At 39.8% G+C, this 6,334-nt stretch overlaps 1 protein-coding gene across 4 annotated transcripts in view; it reads right to left on the reverse strand.

Annotated features, from left to right (window-relative positions):
* The window catches only part of LOC137982599 (orexin/Hypocretin receptor type 1-like), an 11,672-nt gene extending 7,292 nt beyond the window's left edge, over positions 1-4,380 (reverse strand). Inside the window, exons 1-2 of one of the 4 annotated variants that reach the window (XM_068829715.1) lie at positions 4,041-4,380; positions 797-861 (exon numbers count right to left, since the gene is read on the reverse strand). The gene's annotated coding sequence lies outside the window, so the exon portion shown is untranslated. Of the gene's footprint in view, positions 1-796; positions 862-1,882; positions 2,016-4,040 lie in introns of those variants that run through there. The other 3 variants (XM_068829716.1, XM_068829717.1, XM_068829719.1) reach the window with 3 other exon arrangements.
* Positions 4,381-6,334: the final 1,954 nt, after the last annotated feature.

Consider the following 6,334-nt stretch of genomic DNA (forward strand, 5'->3'; position numbering starts at 1 on the left):
ATGCATCATGTAGATTTACTTTGGTGTTATTGATTTTGCTTTTCTGTTTTTTGTTTCATTTGATCATATTGTATTCACTCTGACAATTCCAAGCCTACAAAATGTTAAAATTACAAATTCAATCTCGGAACAGATTCCTTAGATATTTGTTTTTCTCAAAATATAGTAGCAGCAATGACAAATCCGTGTTTGAAGTGACAGCTTGAAGTTTTCTTTTTTTAATTACTTTTTAATATAGAATATACCATATCCGCTTTGTCCCAATTTCACTTACAAATTTGAAAAACAAATGAAATGAAGGTTGGAAACCCCGTAGGCTCGGATCCAGTTCCGGCCTGAAATTTTTAGATATATCTTATAATTGATGTGCCAACCAGAAGCTAATTGGATGTTGAAACAATTAATTATTTCTTTCTGTGGTTGGCAAATTTCAATATCAAAAGAAATGTGACATCAATGTTTGTAAACAAGAATTATCGCTTTACACACTTGTTGACCACTCCCAATAGGAGCTTTTCAGGGAAAATGAAACAATCAACTAAACGACAGAACAGAACAACAACAGCTGTCAAAAATCCCAACTGGCCGGAGGCAAACCAGTTGGCTATTTACAAGTGCAACCGAGAAGTTGAACCAGGGACTACCAGGATCAAATTCAACGAGTGGTAATTCGTCGAAATGGGTGTTGAACCCGTGATCTCCTAATCTCAACCGCACTCTCTCCACTTAACCTTCTATTCACGCTTACTTGCAGCTGCTTAGTTGCTTATCTTAGTTCTTTTATCATTTTATCTACCTCCACTTGAACTCAGAAATGTTCTTCTTCCAGCTGATCTTTCAAACAGTTTCATTTCCTGTCCACTACGAAGTTCAAATATATCAGAAGTTTAATGTATAATGGTAATAGGACCGAGTGGGGTCCGATTCGGTCGGTAGTTATACGAGTGACTTACAAAATCGGACGACCGCGTAACGGGAGTCCGATTTGTACCCAGAGAAAAACCTCGCAGTGGCGCAGTGGTGAGAGAACTCGCCTCCCACTAATGTGGCCCAGGTTCGATTCCCAGACTCAGCGTCATATGTGGGTTGAGTTTGTTGGTTCTCTACTCTGCACCGAGAGGTTTAATTCCGGGTACTCCAGTTTTCCCCTCTCCTCAAAAACCAACGTTTGACCTCGTTTGCGTTAACTATTAATTTCAGTTTACAGAGTCCCCCAATTAGTGCTCCACCGCTAGAACGACTAGACACTTACGGAGGCTCGAAAGGGTTTTCAGCTGAGCGCGCGCGCGTAAGCCACGCACACATTAGGCCTTATCACGCTTTTCGACGCCATGTTGATGGGTAGGCAAAGCGGTCAGAAATTACAGTGTTTTTACGAGAATCCGATAGCAAATTACTTCTTCCAAAATTGAATTTTTCACAATTTCTGAATCGCAACGTTAAAATACTAGGTAGAAGATTGTATTCACCAAGTTTGAAGGATGTAGCTTAGCTAGAAGACGCTCAGTTAATTTTTTAAATTTGCCACAAATTTGTCTGTAAATTTGGCTCGGTTCGCGGGAAAAAGATTTAAAGACAAATGTATGGAAAATTTAAAAAAAATAGCTCAGCGTCTTCTAGCCAAGCTACATCCTTCAAACTTGGTGAATACAATCTTCTACCTAGTATTTTAACGTTTTGATTCACAAATTGTGTAAAATTCAATTTTGGAAGAAGTAATTTGCTATCGGATTCCCATACAAACACTGTCATTTCTGATCGCTTTGCCTACCCATCAAGATGGCGTCCAAAACCGTGATAAGGCCTATTCGTAAGCTGCTCGCGTCAGCTCATGATTTAAATGGGTCACCAGAAATAAACAAATACCGCCAATTTCGCTCACCTTTCTTCCACTTCCTATATATATGGAATATAAATAGACATCTCCTATTCACGAAAACTACGAAAATTCTCACAAACGGTTTGATGGTCACTTAAATCCGTTTGTGTTGGCCTGTAGCTCCACTCACGCGTGCACTCGAATGAGCGGGTGACGCATGCGTAAATGCTGATCTTGTAACCCCCTCATTTTTCCTGATTTTGCAACTTTACTCGTTTATATCTCTGGTTTCGGACGGTGAATTCTTTTCATTTTTTGCATGTTAGCTTAGATTAATTTAAAACGTTTGTCTTTCAAATTTAAAATAATTCTGTAGGTGAAAAAAAAGTTAGAGACACATTTCAAAAAACTGATTTTTCTGAAAAACTGGCCTACAGATTTTGTAGAATTTGAAATATTTTAGAGGTTATCTCCAACATTATCTGGTAACGCTGAATTGGAAGATTTCACCGTCACGGTTCCGTTTCTTCAAAAAAGACAATATATGTTGATTTTAAGGCTCAAAGAAATGTCTAATATCGTTGCCATGGTAACCTTATTTTGGAGCAAAATGTAACGTGAGAAATCTACGATGGGTACTTAGTACCCTGGCCAAATTTCGTCTTGATATGATTACCCTAACTGTATCTAAGGACAGAATATGTTCATTTGTTTGAAAAAGGGAGAAACTATTTCGAGCCTCCTTAACCAAAGTTCCTTTCGATTTACTCAACCCACATATGACGAAGATTCTGGTAATCGAACCCGGGCCGCATTGGTGAGAGACGAGTGCTCTCACCACAACGCCAGCCCTGCTCCCTGAATTGACGACTGAAGCTATCAAGATACTTCCAAAGTAGTAGACAACAACTCATAAAATACTTTGCTCGATTTTATTCGAAAAAAAGGACGGTTTGTCGTGCCTTTACTTAGTCTGAATTGAGTCAACATTAGAAAGAGTGAGCAGCCGTCCTATGTAGAATAGCACTGGAAATCTCGTGTTAATTTTTTCCCACAACAACAACACAGAAAGTGTTTAATTATTCATGATCCTGAAATGAAAGGTGGAAAGATAATTGCGATTGGATATTAAACAACACGCGTAGTTGCGAGCAAGCCAACTTCAACTAACGGGAATCGAGGGACTCGATTGTGATCTACTAACTGAACTATCAAGCTAGCAGGGAGCTCACCAATTACGCGTTCAAGGTATATCTTGAAAGAAAGAAATGAAGCTTTATTCATTTTAATACAGTGAAAGGGCGAGACACCAGAGGTTTTCTCTTTCAAGGGTATCCGCCCGGATCTTATTAACTGAGAGTCAATTTTGATGAGGGATGAAAACCGGAGTAAAATCAACTTATGATCCTTCTTGTCAATAGAATCATGATGGGGTACACTTATTTACACGCTGGCCGTGTAGCAATTTTTAAAAAAAAGATATCTATCTATATTACTCCTATGTAATCCATTCGAGCGTGAGTTATATAAACAGAAATGGGTCCCAACACCAAACGTTGACCTGCAAGGACAGACAGCTGCTCGTCGGTATTCGAGATCTTAATAGGAACCTTTAGATCGAAAGACGAGGATGACTACGTGTACGAGTTTTCCGTAATGAGCACGCGCATAAGGTTTGAAGGCCGACATTTTACGAAGTGCTCGTGCGCATGCGCGTGCGTATGCTCAGAACGGAAAAGTGGTAGTCGTCCTCGTCCTCCGATCAATCTCGACCCCAGAGCTCTTCTCTTTTGCTCTGGGGAACCCTGATACAAAGTTTCTTCTCATTGGTTTTCGTAAAGAACAATGATAAGCGTCTTTGATTGGTACATTCATGCTAGCACGAGAGGAGTGAGCAGGCGCTGTAAGGTTCAAATAGCTAATTTTTGGCTATAGGAACGGGCGGATGTTCTCCTACATAGAGTTTCCCAGAACCTAAGGTCATGCACAGACATAAGATCCGAGGATCTGGTGAAGAGTATGGTCCTCCGATTTAAGGTCCCTATTAAAGTTGGTGCGCAGGTTCGATGCGGTATAATTAATTTTACCACGGATTTTCAATTAAATTACAATCACTCTGATTCAGTTGACCTTGGGTCATATCTGACTTCATGAGAAATACTCAGACCAGGTTTACTTGCCTAAACTTAGATTATCTAAACTGTTTCATTTTATACAATACCTTGATTTGAAATTCCGCTGCGACCCAACTTAGACTTCACTCAAAAATAAAATGGGCTTGGACAGTTTCCACCAGTTAAACGGCTCCACGAAATGTGAAGGTCGTAACAAGAAATCTCCACGCTCTAAGAATGCTGCTCTGTTTGAAGAAAAACCCGAATGTCGACGATATTATCTTTTGAAATCGTTACCGGAACTACAAGCTAAGTTCTCCAACAAAACTCCTACGAAAATAGAATTCTCAAAAGAACTGCATCCTAAAACTAATTTATTTTTGGTTGGTCCGTTCGATTTTGAAATGGTGTTGTCAATAAATATGGCTTTCGCAGGCACAGGGTCAACGATAAACTCCATCAGAGAGGAAAGCCACCTTAGCTCTTCAAGTATAATTTGTGTCATGAACTTTAAGTACAATTTGTATCATAAATTATTCGTTTTCAATGCACTTTCGAAAACGACAAATTTAGATGGTAGGAAACGCTGCCAAAAAAAGATTAAATTCGAGCTAATGATGTTTTCGTTTGCTTTCAAAGATCCTGCGTCATTTAATTAAAGGAAGTGAAAGAAAAAAAGGGTAGGAAGTCCTGTTTAGGAAAACAATTTGAAATTTCCGGCCTTTAGCAAATGGCCGTTTCACAAAAAATTGACTTTACTGCATGAGAAAAATAGCAAAGAACACACACAGGGAAACACTTGTTGTATATATTAAAAATATGTCCGTTGTCACTTTTCAAGTTTTTACAAGACGCCAGCGCATGCGCTTCTCGTGACGTGACGTGACGTGACGTGACGACAAATTTAGATGGTAGGAAACGCTGCCAAAAAAAGATTCAATTCGAGCTAACGATGTTTTCGTTTGCTTTCAAAGATCCTGCGTCATTTAATTAAAGGAAGTGAAAGAAAAAAAGGGTAGGAAGTCCTGTTTAGGAAAACAATTTGAAATTTCCGGCCTTTAGCTAATGGCCGTTTCACAAAAAATTGACTTTACTGCATGAGAAAAATAGCAAAGAACAGACACAGGGAAACACTTGTTGTATATATTAAAAATATGTCCGTTGTCACTTTTTAAGTTTTCACAAGACGCCAGCGCATGCGCTTCTCGTGACGTGACGACAAATTTAGATGGTAGGAAACGCTGCCAAAAAAAGATTCAATTCGAGCTAATGATGTTTTCGTTTGCTTTCAAAGATCCTGCGTCATTTAATTAAAGGAAGCGAAAGAAAAAAAGGGTTGGAAGTCCTGTTTAGGAAAACAATTTGAAATTTCCGGCCTTTAGCTAATGGCCGTTTCACAAAAAATTGACTTTACTGCATGAGAAAAATAGCAAAGAACACACACAGGGAAACACTTGTTGTATATATTAAAAATATGTCCGTTGTCTAATCGGAGGTCTCCTTTAAAGGCAAACTGTCACGAGAAGCGCATGCGCTCGCGTCTTGTGAAAACTTGAAAAGTGTTAGGTTAACTTTTTTCAAGTTGAATCGACAAATTCAAAATAGTGTCCACTGTGGAGGGCCATGGTGGACAAAGGAGAAACTCCGGCGAATATGCGTGACTCACGCGTGAATCCACGATGGCAGCTAGAATTTTCCGTGGGCTCGAGAGCAAACAAACTCGAGCATGCGCAGCTCATGACAGTGCCCCTTTAAGGACCTCTTCAGCTAGCTAGCTAGCTAGGCCTAGGGTTAGCCAAATTGAGGGTTTTGGGTTACTTCTAGGGTGTTCCGGAGTGTTCCGGAGTTCCGGAGTTCCGGTGTTCCGGGGTGTTGGGGTGTTGGGGTGTTGGGTGTTCCAGTGTTCCGGTGTTCCGGTGTTCCGGTGTTCCTGGTTTTAGTACACGCCGTATTAGAGACCTCCTAACGACCTGAATTGAGCAGTTTGCACACAGATATGGTAGTGCTAAATAGATCTATTTCCTTAAATTACCCCTGTCACCAAAACTGAGTTTCAAAGGCAAGCAGCGAGAAGATGAACTAGGGACTACTGCAAAATGTTTCCAATGATTTATGCGATTTTGATTCCAGAACTGAAGTGAAAATAAGTTTCTTCTCCTTGTGCGTTTTTTGGCAAAATCCGAAGATGCCATTAGTGTCATTATTCCCCTATAAATTCTTATGTATCTATCTCAGAGATCGGTGATCGCGGCTGTTCGGTCATGATCAGTATTTGTCTCGGATGAGTATTGTGTGAATTGAATTTTTTAAAGTAAACCTTGCGTCAGGCTGAGTGGAGTCCAAAAGATGTACTTTCAGACTTTAAATTAACAAAAAATACATACGCTGTCATCGAACTGTC

This window comes from Montipora foliosa, chromosome 13, assembly GCF_036669935.1.
Source record: "Montipora foliosa isolate CH-2021 chromosome 13, ASM3666993v2, whole genome shotgun sequence".
Classification (NCBI taxonomy): domain Eukaryota; kingdom Metazoa; phylum Cnidaria; class Anthozoa; order Scleractinia; family Acroporidae; genus Montipora; species Montipora foliosa.